Source organism: Tasmannia lanceolata, unplaced genomic scaffold (genome assembly GCF_043159265.1).
Source record: "Tasmannia lanceolata isolate RefF3 unplaced genomic scaffold, GAP_Taslan_0.1 ptg000013l, whole genome shotgun sequence".
NCBI lineage: Eukaryota > Viridiplantae > Streptophyta > Magnoliopsida > Canellales > Winteraceae > Tasmannia > Tasmannia lanceolata.
In genome coordinates, this window is record NW_027518690.1 from 3266542 (window position 1) to 3286200 (window position 19659).

The 19659-nt window shown below is 37.9% G+C and overlaps 1 long non-coding RNA gene and 1 pseudogene across 2 annotated transcripts; both read left to right on the plus strand.

Annotated features, from left to right (window-relative positions):
* Positions 1–4254: 4254 nt before the first annotated feature.
* On the plus strand, positions 4255–17147 carry LOC143890696 (uncharacterized). 2 transcript variants are annotated; one of them, XR_013255215.1, is made up of 6 exons: positions 4255–4844; positions 14633–14855; positions 15432–15599; positions 16000–16053; positions 16145–16284; positions 16647–17147. It is a non-coding gene; the product is annotated as an uncharacterized LOC143890696 (long non-coding RNA). The 2 variants fall into 2 exon arrangements; XR_013255214.1 differs by lacking the exon at positions 14633–14855.
* LOC143890536 (uncharacterized) lies at positions 4873–6340 on the plus strand (annotated as a pseudogene).
* Positions 17148–19659: the final 2512 nt, after the last annotated feature.

Consider the following 19659-nt stretch of genomic DNA (forward strand, 5'->3'; position numbering starts at 1 on the left):
AGACAACTATGGCAGCACTATCTCCGGGATTCAACCAAGCCCAGATTCCCTGTACATCCAAGAGAGTTGCACTTCTCTACAATGGATCATGTATCCACCTCCGATCGATTAAACAAGTGAAACAAGTTTTTAGTCAAAATGACTTTTCTCTTTGAAACTCAACTCTATGAAAAGGATTGTATTTTTCATACTCCTCTCTTCTTCAAAAGCTCAACTATTTCTCTCTTAATAGAAGCTATCCCAAAAGACTCTCCATTTTTGGACTGACCTTTAATGAGAGAACTCAAGGCATTCAACTCAAATGAGAGGATCAAAGAGTCACTATTAATGGAATACAAAGAGTCACCAAGAAAAGCTAACTCTTTTGTCCTTTTGTGAATGACTCTTAGAATATCAAAGAATATGAAAAAACCCAAAAGACAAAGAGTTGCACTTCTCTACAATGGATCATGTATCCACCTCCGATCGATTAAACAAGTTTTTAGTCAAAATGACTTTTCTCTTTGAAACTCAACTCTATGAAAATGATTGTATTTTTCATACTCCTCTCTTCTTCAAAAGCTCAACTATTTCTCTCTTGATAGAAGCTATCCCAAAAGACTCTCCATTTTTGGACTTACCTTTAATGAGAGAACTCAAGGCATTCAACTCAAATGAGAAGATCAAAGAGTCACTATTAATGGAATACAAAGAGTCACCAAGAAAAGCTAACTCTTTTGTCCTTTTGTGAATGACTCTTAGAATATCAAGGAATATGAAAAAACCCAAATTTAATTTTTAAGATTATAATTTGAAACACATTTCTAAGAAATTAATTTTCCAAAAATGCATTTGTAAAATATAATTTGAAACACTTTTCTAACATATTCTGCACATCAGCTTGTAAATTCAGCTGGTCTGGTTATTCCCGAATAGGCATGAATTTTTTTCGTCCACAAGATAGTATCAAGAAATTTTAACAGTTTCAGGGACCAAGGATTACATCCCATGAAATTGAAGTTCTATTTGGAAACGCTCCAAGCACAAACATTGTTTTGTTCTTAATGCAAAGCTTTGACATGCCGGTTTCCATCTTTTGGGTACCACATGTTTGCTAAACAATGATATACTGGCAGTCCTAAGATGAAGGCCCTGTTGCCCAAAAACTAGTGAGAACCACATGTATAGTAATTAATTATATGCGATTTGCTAGGCAATTTCGCAGAAAGCCATTTCGTGGCATCTGACACTCCTCAAAATTGCCTAGCAAATCCCTAATTAATTATATCCTAGTGGTGTCTACATATAGGGCCCAATAGCGAAAACCTTAAGTTTTTGTTGTGGTCTTCTGATGCACTTGATCTTACTTGCTCTGTTGTATTACAAAACATTGCCTTTCAATTTCACAAATCTCTATTGTGTTAAGGACGAAATTCTCAACATAACCTTCTGTACCAGTTTTCTCTTTATGATTCCTCTATTTGTTTGCTACTAACTTTTTATCTACCAGCTCTGTTTTAAAACTGTTCGGTTCAACGATTACAGATAGATGTTGTTGTTTGAGAAAAGCTGTGTTAAACCTTCAATATGCAAATGAAGTTTTGGTGATGTTTCCACCATATCAATATTTCCTAATTGTTCCTATTCGTTGTAGGGGTTAATAAATACAGAATTTCAGATGTGGAATTTGAAGACAATCGGACAAAAGAAAATCAGGAGATAAAATATAAATTCTATAGAAAGTTAGATGCAGTCCTCTTAATATTGGAAAATACTAAACTGAAAATCACCTTTAAACTCCTTTCTAAGAGAACTTACTGGGCCTCATTTCTGCCTCAAACAACTTATTGGGCCTCACCTTTAAACTCCATATAATATAAATAAATATATATAGAAAAAGTAGCAAAAGTTAATGTGCCCAAATCCCATCCATTAACTTTTTTTTATCGTTAAGCTGGGATCGAACCTGAGACCTCAAGGTTGAGAAACAAAGCCTCAACAATTGAGCTACAGGCCCAAACCCAAATCCCACTAGATCCATCGGACTGTCTAGGTCCACCAAGAAACCTAATTTCCTGGCCTTGGAGATCCATCCAATGTGCCCAAATCTGATCCGTTAAAAGAACAGAAATTCAATATGTTTATTTATTAGGGATTTTTGCTGATTAGTCCCCCTACATGGCAAAATAATTGCTTAATAGAGAAAAACATATTTTCCAAGCAGTCCTACTTTTGAAAAATAATTGCTAAAAGGATCCTAAAACTAACATACGTCAATTTTCTCCATTTAAAATTTTAAAATGGCAGTTTTACCCCCAACTCAGCCTATTTTGATTTTCTTTCCAATATTTTTTGAAATAAATTAGGAAATAGGCTACAATAATATCTCTTCAAATATTTTCGACAAAAATCTTGTAAATTCCTAATTTTCTTTCCAATATTTTTTGAAAGAAATTAGGAAATAGGCGACAATAATATCTCTTCAAATATTTTCGACAAAAATCTTGTAAAATCCTACAAAGTTGTTAACGTTTTAGCAAATTGTGACTTTACCCTCGGTTTATGATGTTATCCCTCTAAATTAATCAGACCTAATTCCCGTTTTAAATCATTAATGAAAAAAATTTCCTAAGAAATAATTTTCCATCAGAATTATTTTTCTTGGAATCCAACCAAGACAGGAATTATCTGGGAAAGTTTGAAAGGAAAAAATATTCCTAAAATTTCTTACTTTATTTACACATAAAAAAGATAACTACAACGGAGCCGATTTGAGAGAGAGAGAGAGAGAGAGAGAGAGAGAGAGAGAGAGAGAGAGAGAGAGAGAGAGAGAGAGAGAGGGATTTTCAATTTATTATGAAATTCATCTAAATTACTTTTTTGTCCAAAATATTGGAAGAGATCCTATCTTGGCCAATTTATTTCCGAAAATGTTGGAAGGGAAATCAAAATAGGCTAAAACCGATTATTGGGGTTGGGGTAAATTTTGCAATGTAGGGACTAGCGAAAATCCCTTTTTTGATGATTGTCCAGTTGGCATGATTTTAGACAGAGATCTTGTAATACATTTCCTTGCACCGAACATTTATCAAATTATGGGCCATCCTGGTGATAACACGTTTTCAACAGTTTCTTCCCTTTCTTATTCTCACCAAGTGAGAGCAGTCACGAATCTCTCCATAAGATTTATTTCTTTAAATTACCTTTACACTTAAACCTTCTCAGCACCAAATAAAAGGAATTAAGTCTCTCTTCCTTTTTTAATTTTATTTTTTAGATCTCTTGTTGGAAAAAATATAGTTTGTCCAGAGGGTCTAATTTATGGCTTGATCAAATCCAGAGATGGAAAAGGTTATTCGGTCTCCAAATTGGTTACTGTTTTAGATTTTCAGTAAGAAAAGAAAACGGATTTATACTTATCTGTTTTGACGAAAACCTTGTAAAATCAGAATTGAGGAATAGAGGCTGAGTCGTGCCACACGGTCACTCTTCTTAAGAATCGTATTCGCCCCTACGGTGCAACGGGATCCGTGAACCGATGCTTCAAGATAAAACAGCCAGAAAGGCTCCAGTCCACGTGCATTCGCTGACTGGTCCACCCACCCAGAACCACCTTGGAACAGTGCTCAGACACAGAAAGAACGGAGGAAGAAGATACAAAAACAGAACTAATGCCTTTGTATTTTTCGTTTGGAAATAAGAATTCTTTGTAAATGCTGTGTCTACTAATGGTGCTGTTCTCTCCTTTATATATACGAGGAAGTGACCGTTGTAGACACCCCATTTTGACTGTGCTCTAAACCTTTCAAGTTTGACCTAAACCCCATCAAATGAATGAGTTAAGGTCCCAAGCTTCACCCTAGGTTGGATTATGGTTTTCTCTTCCCCCCTGCAAAATTTCATCGAGATCAGGGTTCGTTTGCTTAGCGAGCAGATTGAGAAGATATGTGTAGTGCAAGGAGAAGGTGGCCCGCATTGTTTCCTTGATTTACCCCAAAAACCTTGTATTTTAGAAAAAACCAAACCAAATCAAGCCCCTAAGTGCCCATGAATACATTTTTAGAAGCCTTATAACCTCAGAAAAATCCTCGCAAAATTTCAGAAAGTTTCGCCAAAAAAATTCAGAAAAGACAAGCGGAGTTAGTGCAGTTATCAAGCTGTAAGGGGGTGAATCATCCGGTCAGATTCGCGCATTTGTGCAATTATCAAATAGTAGTGCCGTTATCAATTTCCTTTTTGCCTATAAAGATAAAAAAATTTCGTTTAGAAGGGAAGAGAATTTTTCCAGATCTGGAATTTTCGAAATCCCGAGATCCATTTCCCTCTTCTTCTCCGTTTGTTTTCCGGCGAAGCTCCGGTCATGATCCATTTTCTCCGGCAAGGTGACTGGAATTTCGTTTATTTTCACCATGATGTCCGACTATCCTCTTCAGCCATTACTCTGTAACTCTAACTTCAGCTGAGAAAACCTAATCCTTCATGCTTCTTTTCCGATCGAAATCCGGTGAGATTACGATCAGTTTTTGATCAGATTCTTCTTCCACAAACCTTTGTAACCTATTCTATTATCAAGATCTAAACCCTAGCTCCTCTGAAATTCCTAGATTTGTAATTTTCCCTAAATTCCTAAACCCTAATCTCTCTTCCTTTCTTCTCCGGCAAATCCACCTCCTCCGGTGAGCTTGAGCTCCGGCCGATCATCTTTTCCCACAAGTTTACTAGATCTGTGAGAAAGAAAGAGAGAGAAAGTGTGTTCCGATCATCTTCTCCGGTGTGCTCCGGGAATTAGAGTTCTTCGATTGGCTATCACGGTGGAAGAGTAAGGGAATCAGATCTTGCATTGAATTCGTAAAAAAGAAAATCAGGTCATTCTCTTCTCCAGATCTGGTTCTTTTTTCTTTTTTTTTTACCTGCAATTCTCGTTGAAATTTTTTTTTAGATCTTACGCATTTTTTTTGAACAGGACATCGTATAAATCTCGTTTTCATGCTTTTTTATATTCTTTTCCTTGCCGTGTGATGTAAATTTGAATACGGAGATTTTATCGATCTCTATCTGCATTTTTGTTGAATCCTCCATAGATCTTGTAAATGGAGAGTTTCTTCGATGTTCTTGGGTACTGGAAGTTTGTTTAGACAAATTGGATATACATAGTGAGAAATCTTTCCGAGAAGCAAGAATTCGTTATGTTGAGAGTCAGCTAATGTAAATTAAGCGTTTGATTCTACAGAAGCTTCTGGTGTATGTTTGAAATATACTTTGGATTGTGAAGATCTTGTAAAAGATGGAGGTTTCTAGTGGAAATATTTGTAGAGTTGCTTTGGATTCTTCGGAAAATGAAAGATCTGAAGAATCAGGGTTACAGAGCCCGAAATTCGAACTCTCTGGATGTGGTATCCCGCAGAGCTTTGGTTCTGGCCAGCGTTTTTACTCAATGAATGCACTGGAGATCTTGGGAGAAACCATTAGGATCCTTCGTTTCAATTCCATAGGTTTCGTGGTAATATTGGCAGTGCTTATTTGCCCCATATCTGCAATCATCCTCTCAAATTCACTAGTCAATCAGTCCTTTGTAAAGAGATTATCCATTAGATTTTTGTTGATCGCTTGGTCGAGTGGACTTCCTTTGAATCATATAGTCAAGCGGTCCTGCCAACGTTTATCCGAAATGGTTGTCTCCCGCATATTCTGTTTCCCTCTATTCATCTCATTCTCTCTGTTATCCAAAGTCACGATTGTCTACTCAGTAGCCTGCACATATTCTAGTAGAAAGGTTGTTACTTCCAAGTTCTTTGCTGTTGTTATCAAAATCTGGAGGCGTGTATTTTCAACATATCTATGAGTGTGTATGATGGTTGTGGGTTGCCTAGTCTTGTTTCTCGTTCTCTTGGTCACTGTCTGCAACACATTTGCAATGTTAGGTTTTCCTTCGGAGCTAATTCTCTACCCCGCATTTGTAGTGGCAGTTGTATTTTAAGTGGTTTTCGTTCATGCGATTATTGTCTGTAGTCTTGCCAGTGTCATACCTGTTTTGGAAGAGGTATCAGGACCACAGGTTTTAGTTAGGTCAGTTTTTCTGATAAAGGGTCAGACTCATGTGGGGCTTCTGATATTTCTTAGATCCTCGATCGGGATGGCTTTTGTAGAGGGGTTGTTTGAGCATCGAGTGAAGACTCTGGAATATGGAGACGGGTCTTCCAGGATATGGGAGGGACCTCTGTTGGTGATTATGTATTCCTTCGTGGTGCTCATTGATTCTATGATGAGTGCAGTGTTCTACTTTACTTGTAGATCTTCTAGTATGGAAGCATTGGTTGGAGATGATCAAAACCTTGAAGAATTAAACACAATTTCCCCTTGATCCAACATGCTGTTGTCATTTAGTAGCCTTATCATTGCTAGGGCGATGAAGGCGATAGCCCAAGCCCATCTTTAGATGGATTTACCTGGTCATGGTAGTCCCCCCTTCTTTCTTCTTCACTCTCTATAGACTTACATAGTCTTTAGAAACCTTTAGAATTTGTCCTTTCATTGCAAGGGCAATGAAAGAGTCATCTAGAGCTTTCTCTTAGGAGACAAGCTGTGTCTCAGAAAAATCAAACCCCTTTTGGAGATAGGCTTTGTCTCATCGGCCCCACTATTTGCACAAATCTGCTTAAATTTCACTCTCACAGTTTTTACATTTGAATCTGCACAAGTTGATGCCCTGTTATGTATTAAAATTTGTACAAATTGAAAATATCATTTAATGTGTTTCTATAATCTGTTGGAAATTTATTACTTCTCTTTCATACTAAACTTTGAGTTAGGGTTCGAAGACGGTAATAAATGGGTTGTTCAGGTGAGATTATCTCAAAGCTTATTATATTCATTCCTTATTATTTAAATGAATTGTTAATAGGAAGGAGGAGATCAGATGACTACTCTATTCGATATCATCGACATGAGTACTGTCTGATCTCAAGGCGGGATTAGAAATATTATCATGTGTATATGATATCAGATGATTACTTTGGCATCATCTGATTTCATTGGAGTCCCCGTATTGGGGTTTGTGGATGGTTTTGAAGTGTTTGATGTTGTTTTTACTTTATTAGGCTATCCAGCGGCTGGTCTGGACTAATTAATGTTATTTATCATTTTATGATTGCTATTAGATTGTATATTTTTCTTTGCTTGGCAATTGATTTATTTTTAGAATAAAATTTGCGATTATCTGATAGCCTTTTCTTCTCTTTTTGATAGACTAACACAGTCTTATAGATTTCTGTTAAGATTCTTTAGATATTAGAATCCCTCTCGTTGCAAGGGCGATGAAGGCGCTAGCCTAAGCCCATCCTTAGGGGACTCGCTTAGTCCAAATAGCACTCCTCTTATTTATTTAAAGACTTATCCAAGTCTTTATGGTGTGTATCCCCTAGAAATTAGAAATCCATTCATTGCAAGGGCAATGAAAGAGTTCTCTAGAGCCCTCTCAGGGAGACAGGCTATGTCTCAGACAGAGAAAGTTGTATCCTTTAGAGACAAGCTTTGTCTCGTTAGTGAGTCCATCCTTAGGAGACATGCCGTGTCTCGTCAGCACCTCTCTTGGAGCTTATCTTTTTGTTTAGGAGTCTCTCACAATCTCATTTTTCTTTCTAAACCTCATCTTTGTGCGTCTCTTGGTTTTTGGAAGAACACCTTGCTCGGCTTGGCATCATACCCCTTACCCTTATGGGTATTGGGTTGCACATTTGTTGCACCCTAGGGCTAGGTAGCTGTCCGGCCCGGCTGGGTGTTTTACCTTTGCCAAATATGCACAAGGTCTCTTTTTCCTTGTTAGTATTTTTCTTTATCCTACCTCTGTGTCTAAGAGACTTACCTAGTCTCATTTTCTTGCTAAACCTCCTCTTTGTGCATCATTTGGTTTTGGGAGAACATCCTACTCGGCTTGGCAACATACCCCTTACCCTTATGGGTATTGGGTTGCACATTTGTTGCACCCTAGGGCTAGGTAGCTGTCCGGCCCGGCTGGTTATTTTACCTTTGCCAAATATGCACAAGGTTTCTTTTTCCTCATTACTTGTGAGTTTTATCAGCTTGATAGTCTCACTAGCACCCTTCTTTATCTCTTTTTCTTTTAGGAGACAGGCTTTGTCTCATTAGCACCTTCTTCTTAGAATCCTATTTTCAGAGTCAGTCCTATCATCATAGGGGTTAGGATTTTATCCAACCTCTCATCAAATCTTGTGTTTTTCTATCCGCTCTTGCAAGGTATAGGATGCTGTCCAACCCTTGCAAAGCTGTGTTTCTGTTCTTTTCCCCCGTAAAGCATAGGATGCTGTCCAACCTTTGCGGGATATCAGGAGTCTGTCCTCCCCTTTATGATGATAGGATTTGTCTCCCTTGAGTCAAAAACACTTAAAAACAACAAAAACATCTAAAAAACCAAAAAATCTCAAAAATCTTGAGTCATTAGGAGTAGTTAGGAAATCTGTTCCGAACTACGTTGGCTTGATCCTCTTCCACGAGGTACGTAGTGCAGCTTGGGATCCACATCCCAGGTCCAGCCAAACCTTTGTAAATAAATCATTTACCCATTTAAAGAAAAAATACCAAAAATCTTTCAAAATATTGTTTTTTTGAAAGGATCTTCCTCTAGAGTTAGGAGGTTGTCCTAGTTAGAGAGTTTTTGAGTCGGGAGTTGCTCCCTCGTTCGTTGTTTGTTTGTTGTGTGTTTTATTTGTTTGTGTTAGAGTTAGGAGTGAGTCCTAGCTAGGAGTTTTACGCCTCCGTCCGGTCAGTTGGCGATCCACATCGCCAATTGATGACTAGGTCTAAGATGCGATAGATCCTACTGTTTTCTTCAGGATATACAGCCTAGCTACACATAGATTATAGGAACCACCTGCATTAGCTTAGGGCTAACCTGCATTTAGTTAGGGCATATAGGGTATCCTAAAATCTACAATCCATTAGAATTTAAATAATCGCATAAGAAGCTTTAAGAACTAGTCTGGTCTTTTAGATCGAGTCTAGGATAGAGATCTAGATGTCTTAGGCATCATAGCTTAGAATAGGTGCGAAGAACTACGTTGCCTTGATTCTCGTGGAGGCGGGGATACGTAGGCTTCTTTGGATGAACATCAGATCATCTAAAGACTCGGGCCTAGGTATAGATTAGAGTTTTAGGGTTGTATGATATCGAGTCATTTTCTATGTTTTGCAGTGTTTTCTTACTTTATTGCGCATACCTTATACTTTTTTGGGGTGTCATGCATGTGTTTGTTCATCAGAACTTAGACACCCATTAGGCATGTCACTTATAACCTAGCTATGCTTAGGTGACACATGTTTCTTTTATTTTATCTTGCGTGCCTTTGATTTCATCTCCGAGACATGCATGATTAGATAGACGTCTTCTCGGAGATATTCATTCTCATTTCATATGATTTTCGCCCAAAGCTCTTCAAAATTATTAAGTAAATGGCATAAGAGACCAGGTGTTTGCACTTGAGCGGATGAGGTGCTCTTTAGACCTTCCGAATTCGTAACCAGGCACGAACCCTATTTTATATCTCTGGTTATCCGTTGTAACAGAGCATAGTATGGGATCCAGGGCCCATTTGCTTTTTTTCCTTGGATGGCGACTCTTCTTTGTTTAAGGTACGCCTCGAATCTGGGCTAGTCCCCGAATCGAGAGGTATCTCACCTTTTATATCGCCACTCATGCTGTGAGAGGCACTTCTTTCGAGAGTTCCTTGGCAGAGCTCTCCATTCACGTGGATGATCCTGAGACTTAGCGTGGGGCCCGTTCCCCGCCTCTCTCTCGGATCGGGGTCCACAACCGTTGGGAAAAGATTAACTACCCATTAGTGCCTTAAATGTTTTCCTCCCAACAGTTACAAATATGACTGTTGGATATGAAACGGGTCATCCACTTAATTGGGCACTTAATAAGAGTGCTAATACCAAAACCGTGGGGAGATTAAAACTGTTTTAATTTAATGGGAAAAATTAAATAGAATTTTGGGCACTAAAAAGATACTTTAATTGGGGACCACAGCCACGGTCCGGCCCATCGAGGCGTGTGTGTGTTTTGAACATGGACTTATGCACTTCTAAAAGCCTAGGATCCAACAAATTCTAAAGCCCTTGAAGGCCCAAGCCTTTCTCCAACTCTCCATCTTATATGGATGAGTAGAATTTTCTTCCAAAGCAAAGTGAGACTATTTGATTTTGCTTGTAGATGAGAACCCTTTTTCAAAGACACACATCAAGGCCTTGGGTTCAAGTCCCCATTCAAACAAAGTCTTTTGTTTTCAAAATAAGAGAGGGAAATTTTAATTTGAATCTTCCCTCTAAATTTTAATCTAAAGAAAAGAGCATCTTTGACTTTTCAACTTTGATTTAATTTAAAATTTCTAACATCTCTCTTTCTTTCTTTTTATTTTCTCCAATTAAGTGAGAATAACTGCGACTCTCTCCAAAGATTTATTTTGAATTATCTTTATCCTTATATTTTCACAGCATCAAATGTATGAGAATAACTGTGAATCTCTCCTAAGGTTTGTTTTAAATTATCCTTATCCTTAAATCTTCAAACCATCAAATATATGATATCCATGCTGATACTATGATTTTTTCTTACACGGGTCTCTCCTCAAATATATGGAATCCATGCTAATCCAACATCTCTTACCACTATAAAAAGCAATAATCTTGCTTTATATTTCGTTGCCTTTTTAACACTTTTTTTCCAAAAATACATTGGTTCCCAAACATATCCTTATCTCTAGTGATTATAAATACAGCATCTCACATAGCCGAACTGCATTCCATGGCTTTGATAGAGGAGTTTCTTAATCATAGGACTATGAGTTTGAAGGAAATGCTTTTGTTACTTTTTCTACTACTTTCTCTTGGTACCATTGGCATTGCTGCGGAAGGAAGAGGGAGTATAAGTATGTCCAAAGAAGAGGATTTGGAGCTTGAGAGACAACTGAAAATTATCAATAAACCAGCAGTCAAGACCATTAAGGTATCACTATTTCTTTAGCATTTGAAAATGATATATATTTATATATGAGAAAACAGTTCCTACACATATGTGTAGAGAGTTCTCTACACACCAGCTTAAAATACAGTGGGGGCCCACATTGTTTGGGTGACCCAAGCCATCCATTTTAAAGGCCCTCACGTAGATAGGCTGTCTACAAAAAATCAGATCCATAGGATCATCCCAACCCTACGATTTGTGGAGGTAAAATGGATGTCTTTAAACCTTCACAAATTAGTCCATTTTTTGCCTCCACAGTTCGAATGGTTAGGATGATCCTATGGATCTGATTTTTTGTGGACACCCTATCTATGTGAGGGCCTTAAAAATGAATGGTTTGGATCACCCAAATAATGTGGTTTCCACTGTATTTTAAGCTAGTGTGTAGATAACTTATCTACACATGTGTGTAGGAACCGTATATATAGGGTGTCCACACATGTGTAGATAAGTTAGCTACACACTAGCTTAAAATACAGTGGGGGCCACATTATTTGGGTGATCCAAACCATTCATTTTTAAGGCCCTCACATAGTTAGGGTGTCCACAAAAAATCAGATCCATAGGATCATCCTAACCATTCGAACTGTGGAGGCAAAAAATGGACTAATTTGTGAAGGTTTAAAGACATCCATTTTACCTCCACAAATCGTAGGGTTGGGATGATCCTATGGATCTGATTTTTTGTAGACAGCCTATCTATATGAGGGCCTTTAAAATGGATGGCTTGGATCAACCAAACAATGTGGGCCCCCACTGTATTTTAAGCTGTTAAGCTGGTGTGTAGAGAACTCTCTACACATATGTGTAGGAACCGTTTTCTCTCTCTCTCTCTCTCTCTCTCTCTCTCTATATATATATATATATATATATATATATATATATATATATATATAGAGAGAGAGAGAGAGAGAGAGAGAGAGAGAGAGAGAGAGAGAGAGGAAACAGATGGTGAGCTTGAGCGATCCTTATGGTGAGCTTGAGCGCACCATCCTTATGGTGCGCTAGAGCTCCCCAAACACATGGGTCCCACATTTTTTGTGGTGATCCAAACCATTCATTTGCAAGGCCCTATCATAGATAGGGTGTGTACCAAAAATCAGCTCCATAGGATCATCCTAACGCATCCAAAAGTAGGTGGCAAAAATGGGCAGATTTGTGGACAAATAGTGTCTGTCCATTTTGCCACCCACTTTTGGATGGGTTAGGATGATCTTATGTAGCTGATTTTTGGTACACACCCTATCTATGATAGGGCCTTGCAAGTGAATGGTTTGAATCACCACAAAAATGTGGGACCCATGTATTTGGGAGCTCGAGTGCATCATAAGGATGGTGCGCTCAAGCTCACCATCATTTTCCTCTCTCTTCTCTCTCTCTCTCTCTCTCTCTCTCTCTCTCTCTCTCTCACACACACACACACACACACACACACACACATTATGTGTATCATCGCCATATATATATTGTGTGTGTGTATATATATATATATATTGTGTGTGTGTTTGTATATATATATATATATATATATATATATATATATATATATATATAGAGGAAAGTGTCTCTAGTCTCTCCCCTAGATAAGCTTATCTACTCCTCCCTTTAAAAAAACACAGTGGGCCCACGCTGTTTGGATGATCCAAAGCATTCATTTGATAGGTCCTAACATAGATAGGGTGTGCCCAAAAAATCAGCACCAAAGGATCATCCTAGAACTTCATTTTGTTGGGCACACCGTGTCCAAAATGGACGCATATAAACGTGGACGTTTATATGTGTCCATTCTGGGTACCACAAGGCACCACAAAACGAAGTTCTAGGATGACCCTTTGGTGCTGATTTTTTGGGCACACCCTATCTATGTTAGGACCTATCAAATGAATGCTTTGGATCATCCAAACAGCGTGGGCCCACTGTGTTTTTTTAAAGGGAGGAGTAGATAAGCTTATCTAGGGGAGAGACTAGAGACACTTTCCTCATATATATATATATGAAACTGTTGGTGCGCTTAAGCTCACCAAACTTATGGTGAGCTTAAGCGCCCAATCACATGGGGGCCCACTTTGTTAGGATGATCCAAAGCATTCATTTGAAAGTCCCTTACATAGATGGGGAGTGTACCAAAAATCAGCTCCATAGGATCATCCTAACCCCTCCATTTGTGGAGGACAAAAATGGACAGACACAAATCTGCCCCATTTTTGTCCTCCACAAATGGAGGGGTTAGGATGATCCTATGGAGCTGATTTTTGGTACACCCCCTATCTATGATAAGGCCTTGCAAATGAATGGTTTGGATCACCACAGAACATGTGGGACACATGTGATTGGGGAGCTTAAGCGCACCATAAGTTTGGTGCGCTTAAGCTCACCAACAGTTTCCTCTATATATATATATATATATATATATATATATATTTGGGAATTGCTACATATAATATAACTCAATATATATGGGAATTGCTAGCGTCCATCTCAGAAGGCAACTGTTCTCTCCATTCACGAGGTGGCTGGTCTCACATGCGACAGACTAGCCACGAAAAGTTTTATGAGGTATCCCTGACCTTATATATATATATATATATATATATATATATATATATATATATAGAGAGAGAGAGAGAGAGAGAGAGAGAGAGAGAGGAAAAGGATGGTGAGCTTGAGCGCACCATCCTTATGGTGCGCTTGAGCTCCCAAACACATGGGTCCCACATTTTTGTGGTGATCCGAACCATTCATTTGCAAGGCCCTATCATAGATAGAGTGTGTACAAAAAATAAGCTCCATAGGATCATCCTAACCCATCCAAAAGTGGGTGGCAAAATGCAAAGACATTGTTTGTCCATACATCTGCTCTTTTTGCCACCACTTTTGGATGGGTTAGGATGATCATATGGAGCTGATTTTTTGTACAGACCCTATCTATGACAGGGTCTTGCAAATGAATGGTTTGGATCACTACAAAAAATGTGGGACCCATGTGTTTGGGGAGCTCAAGAGCACCATAAGAATGGTGCGCTCAAGCTCACCATCCCTTTCCTCATATATCCATACATCTGCACTTTTTGCCACCACTTTTGGATGGGTTAGGATGATCCTATGGAGCTGATTTTTTGTACACACCCTATCTATGACAGGGCCTTGCAAATGAATGTTTGGATCACTACAAAAAATGTGGGACCCATGTGTTTGGGGAGCTCAAGTGCACCATAAGGGTGCACCATAAGGATGGTGCGCTCAAGCTCACCATCCTTTTCCTCATATATATATATATATATATATATATATTATAATATTATTGGTGTTTACTTTTTTCTTTCACAATTTTTGCAGGCGAGATATGGACAGGTATTTAGTTGTGTTGATATAAACAAACAACCTGCTTTTGATCATCCCTTACTGAAGAATCATAAGATCCATGTTTTTTAATTTTCTCCTTATGTTCTTAATATTTTATGTGATATATTCATTTATTTATTATTTCTTAATTTTGTGATTAACTTTTTCATTGACATCACTTGGGAACTTACAACGATTGTCTATGAAAAAATATCTTTTTTTTTCGAAGAAAAGAAAACCACACTTTTATTGATGAAAAATGTCTCTATGCAGATGAGCCTAGGATCTCTTCCAAAAGGTATTAAAGATAAAAAAAGCTTCATCATTAGATGTATCATTAAAGATAGGATTCAAGAATGGAGGATGCCCGCTAGGAACAGTTCCTATTCGGAGAATTAAAAAGGAAGACCTAATAAGGGCTAAATCTTCCCCAAATTTTGGGAAAGGATATCCTTCAAATGCTCAGTCCCCTTCAAATGGTCAAGGCCATTTTAATGTAAGTCATATTTATTATCATCCTATTTTACTCGAAATTTAAATTTACGACGGGAGGAAAGAGTAGTTATATTCAACAATAATTCAAATAATTGGAAACTCGGACTTGAAAAGTGAGGTGTGTCAAATCTACCTGACCTACTCGCTCAATACTTAAATAAAAATCAAGTAGTTTTATACATCAAAATCTGCAAATTTTATACATTATGTACATTCTTGTAGAATTTAATTAGAAAAACCAATGAAATCATCTGATAACTCAACACGTTTTCTCTCAATTTTAGTCATTGTTCCTGAGTTGTTGAGTTTAATTTCTATGTAAAGATGAATAGCTATGTCTTGTTACTATTTGTTCAACCGAAAGCTTTATATTACTGAGCTTGTATAGATAGATATTCATACAAATATACCCCTACTTTCATACAAATGGAAATAGTAACCGAATGATTGGAAACTCTTAAAAATGTATCATTATTTTCTTATCAACAATAGTATGATTTATTTAGTTTGTTGTACTCTGTGCCTGTTTATTGCTGCCACTTAGCTAACTTATAACAAAAATGTGATTATTGTTCAGTTTGCATTGCAATCTACACTCAAAGGTGATGGCGGCGTATATGGATCCAGGGCAGTTCTCAATGTTTGGGAGCCAAAAATTATAGCCAACCAAAATAGTGCTGCTCTTGTTATACTTCTTGATGCGTCACCAAGTGAGCAAAGACACGCGATACAGGCTGGATGGATGGTAAGTTTTCTAATTCCACTATCCATTATTGTTTGATACATTCTTTAGAAAAAGATTGAGCTATCTATTGAATGTAACTAATGGCAAAGAATTAACAAAATATCATAATTCCAAGATCAGAAAATGCATGTGTGATCTTATTATACTGTTGAAACATTATCAAATAATTCATTGATATTCAACATGCTGATAGGGTCCTTTATATGTTTGGTCATTCCCTTAGGACCTGTTTCTTTTGACATAAAATGGGCATAAAACAAATTTTACGCCCATACAATTTCTTTTACACATATTTTATGTTCAAAGAAATGGAGCGTTAGGAAATGATCAATCATAGTAAAAATGCAAGACCATATCTCGTATTCTCGTATTCTAATTTTGAAGTTTTTCAAATCTCCAGGTAAATAATGACTTTTATTATGACTTTCACCCACACCTATACACAGGATGGACGGTATGCTTCAACAATAACACACTCTTTCTGTCATTTAAATTCATTAAGATGTTCTACTAATTTTTCCTTCGTTTATTCTGCATCCCTACAGAATGATAATTTTGGAAAAACGGGCTGCCATGATGTTCTCTGCTCAGGTTTTGTACAAATTTCCAATCACATATACTTGCACACTCCCCACCTTCGGTGTACAATGGAACCCAACATTACATTATAGTCACTGTGTACAAGGTAATTCCAATCATTATATTTCTAAGAAAAGGGAAATGATATGTATACCTATATTTGTTACATCATGGAAGCCTTATTTTGCTAAAGAAAAATATTATTGGGGAGAAGGAGAAGGTGACACTTGTTCAAAGATCTAAATTATTTATCAGATAGGTCTTGCCAAAAAATTCTCTCCCATTAGATGTTTCAAATCCCTTATTTATTAAATCTTACAGTCCAGCCAATGGAAAAGCAATAGCTAAAAGATTTTGCATCATAATATAGTTAAAATGAGTTGCACCTTGTGAAACATTACTTCTCACTTGACATACTAATTTTTTTATTTTATCCATTTTACTCTTTGGTTTTCCATTTTATCGTAGGATCCTGTGAGTAAAGATTGGTGGCTATTATATGGCGAAGAGAGGGTGGGCTATTGACCAAAGGCCCTCTTTAATTCTACATTCGCTGACTATGCTGATTTTCTTCAATGGGGAGGGGTTGTATATAATGATGGTGTATTACCTTGGCCTGAAATGGGGAGTGGCCATATGCCAGAAGTCGGTCAAGAATATAGGAAATCAAGTTACATTGGAGGCATGCAGTTTATAGATGAAGATGGCAATGGTCATTCCATCAAACTCGAAACTCCTCATGAGATGATTCGAAGCTCCCCATCATGCTATCAAATTGGGGTTACTGAAAAAGTGCCTGGTGAGGCTTATGCTATACTTTTCGGGGGACCAGGTGGGAACAATTGCTAGATTCACTTGAACCAACTCCGTTGAAGGACTATATGTTTCCAAACTTAAATGATGCAAATGTTTTAAGCATATAATAATTTGAACTCTAGCTATATATTTAGTTTATCACGCTCTTAGTCATATTTGAGCCCAATTTACATCTGTACTGAATGTTTCAGTTTATAATGAAAATGCTAAGAAACTAGAGTGGTTCTAAATTATAGGGTTGCAACTTGGGTCGGGTTTTCCCTGCCTGCATCGACCCGACCCGAAAAAACCACGAGCTGGGTTTAAAAATAGTGGGTCTTGGGTAGGGTAGGGTTTCATGTTGAAAAACCCAGCTTATTCTCGGGTCGGGTTGGGTTTGACGGAAAAAAAAACCCGACCCGAATGCTATTTCGTCTAGTTTTACTTTGTTTTCTACTTCCAAATTTCTACTCATCACAAAAATTCAAACAGCAAACTATAGATAGGATTATAGGAAAAGGAAGAAGGCACGGCCAATAATGACAAAGTACAAACACTGGACAGAAAAAAAAGGACCCGTGCACTCGTCAGCGGAGGGGAAATGGCTCAGCAAGAGGGTTTTAGGCGAGTAAATAATGTACACATTTTTAGTTTCTTTATTTTTTTATTTTTTTTATTGTCGTGTCAGTAGGTTTAGTACAACTCAACTCAACCCAAGAAACCTTTTGTCCAAAACTAGTTGGGGTCGGCTAAATGAATCCTTTAGAGAAATAAGTGAAAAAAATTAACATATACTTCCGCGTAAATGAGAAAAAACCCGACCCAACCCGACCAGAGAAACTATCACGGGTAGGGCCGGGTTTTTGAATCTCGGGCTTTTGTAAAAAACACCAAACCCGAGATAATTTCTTGGGCAGGGTAGGGTTTGGAAAAACCCCGACCCGCCTGACCCGAGTTGCAACCCTACTAAATTGTGTAGAGCAGTACAACTTTGTCTATGCGGTTGGATCCATTGGGCCACTAATCTATCATGCCTCAACTTGGGACGGGAACAATATTGGGATTACAGCTCAGGCTGGGTTGGCATTTTCTTGAGTTGGGTTGGGTTAGGGTTGGGAAAAGTCAATCCTATTTAATTTCGGTTTGGGTTAGGGCTGAGGCTTTGGGCAACTGGATCCGATCCAATCCCAACCATCTTCCCTCTGATTTTATTGTGATTTTGAGAATTATGTGTTAATGGTTTCTTTTATATATAGTTTTTCTATTTTTTTTTTGCCCCAAGCCAAACCGAACCCTACCCAACCCCATTTAGCAAATCAGGTTAGTTGGGTTGGCTTAGGGTTGCGAGATTTACCAGCAGGTTAATTTAGGGCTGACCCTCCTCAACCCGAGGCTTGGCTTGGGATAGATTAGACCTTCGTTCAAGGGATTTCAAATTTGCTTTGATCGACCTTCTCTTTGTGATTTCTAAACCCGTTAAGTTATGACAGTTTTGAATATTTAGTAAGGGAAATGATAAATGTGCCCCTTTTCATCACTTGGGACACCAAGCTGCACTGTCCGTGGCAATCTAGTTACCTCATTCCTTCAAATATGAAGTACATCAGGGGCAGCTCACAATCACTTTTCCCATATATATATATATATATATATATATATATATATATATATATATATATATATATATATATATATAAAATAGAGAATAGTGTTTCTGAGCTCGAGCATAAAAAATTCATGTGGGCCCAAGTGTTTGGGGGGGATCCAAAGCATTCATTTATAAGTCCCTATCATGGATAGTCTATGTACCAAAAATCAGGTCCATAGGATCATCCTAATCCTTCCATTTGTGGAGGTAAAAATGGGCAAATTTGTGGAGAAACAATATCTGTTCATTTTCCCCTCCATAAATTGAAGGGTTAGGATGATCCTATGGAGCTGAGTTTTTGTGGACACCCTATCCATGATAGGGGCTTCCAAATGAATGCTTTGGATCACCCAACAATGTGGGCCCATAGCTATTTTTGAGCTCAAGCTCAGATAAGCTTATCTTAGCTCTAGCTCAGAAATACTATTCTCAATATAATATCATAATAGAGTTCACTTTTCGTCATATCCATGATATGCATATAATTCAATGACTAATTAGGTAATATTATCTGGAGGGACATGATCTACAGAACACAGCAAATATCAGCATCCCGATATCAGCCCAGCACCCGCCCCAGATGACAGCCTTGGCTGGATATTTGGTGTCGAGAGACGCGACAGAGTGCACATGATGGGGCCCGGGCCTACCCCTAATGTATTATTTGGCTCTATGCGCAGTGGTGTGATGTCACAAGAGAGGGTTGCATCACTTGAAAGGGCCAACGAGCAACTCACAAACGAGGTGGTAGGTATGAGAGAGAAGGCCCAAATGGAACAAAATCAGGCCAATATGGAACGATAGCTGTCGGTACTCTTAGCTCATTTCTAGTACGTCCAAAATATCAATGTAAGTCATTAATTATTTCAGTAAATAGTTCTTCTAGGCCACTATTACCTTTATGTATCTATCTTGTTATATGTTAGCCTCCCGACGATCCGACTCCGTCACAATCACGTGCAACCTCCTCTGATAGCCATAGAGACCTCACTGACGATTGGGTATAAATGTCGTTGAATTTTAATATAAATCTAGTCT